Raw genomic sequence first — 642 nt, 5'->3', positions numbered from 1 at the left:
CTTCATTATCAAAATATTATTTCATATTATGAAGGCAGAATTCTGAAGGCACTGAATTCACCCAAAAACACAAATAAAAATAAAACTCTTCTGTTTAAAACCTTCAATGTAAATTTCCCTTAAATCAAAATGAAAAGGAAAGGTGAGGGAGAGGTTCTAGCTTTGCCTGATATAACTAATGTGAGTGATATGAATGCCAACAAATAATTTTACAAAGCATGACAAAAATAATTGCATTTCAGTTACATGTTCCTCTCCAAAATTACACAGGATAAAGATTATACTATCAAATGCCAAAGGGATTGCCTCACTTTTGAAGACAACTCCTCTCTACACTATCGTTCCCATAAACTACTGCAACCAGCTCTGTATATCCTCGGCTTAGGATGGCACTCTTCTCACTACTAGACGGTCTTTTACCCCAGAGCCCCCACGTGTGAGCGGTAAGAAGGGGTAATCTCCTGCGTACTTAGTGGCCCTAAGCTAAGCTAATCCCTCTCCTTCATCACTGGGTTAGTACTTTACTGCTGTCCTTCATAATGACCATGACATACACTCTACACTGAGGAATTAGGGTTATATGGCTTCCAAGGGTTAAGGTGTACTCTAAGAGGTATTGTGGCCATGGGCAAATAGCATAGA

General features: G+C 38.9%; 1 pseudogene; it reads right to left on the bottom strand.

The window, feature by feature from the left end:
- The window catches only part of LOC119591431, a 23795-nt pseudogene that overhangs the window by 20143 nt on the left and 3010 nt on the right, over positions 1 to 642 (bottom strand).

This window comes from Penaeus monodon, chromosome 28 (genome assembly GCF_015228065.2).
Source record: "Penaeus monodon isolate SGIC_2016 chromosome 28, NSTDA_Pmon_1, whole genome shotgun sequence".
Classification (NCBI taxonomy): Eukaryota; Metazoa; Arthropoda; class Malacostraca; order Decapoda; family Penaeidae; genus Penaeus; species Penaeus monodon.
This window is presented reverse-complemented; position numbering and strand designations above follow the sequence as displayed.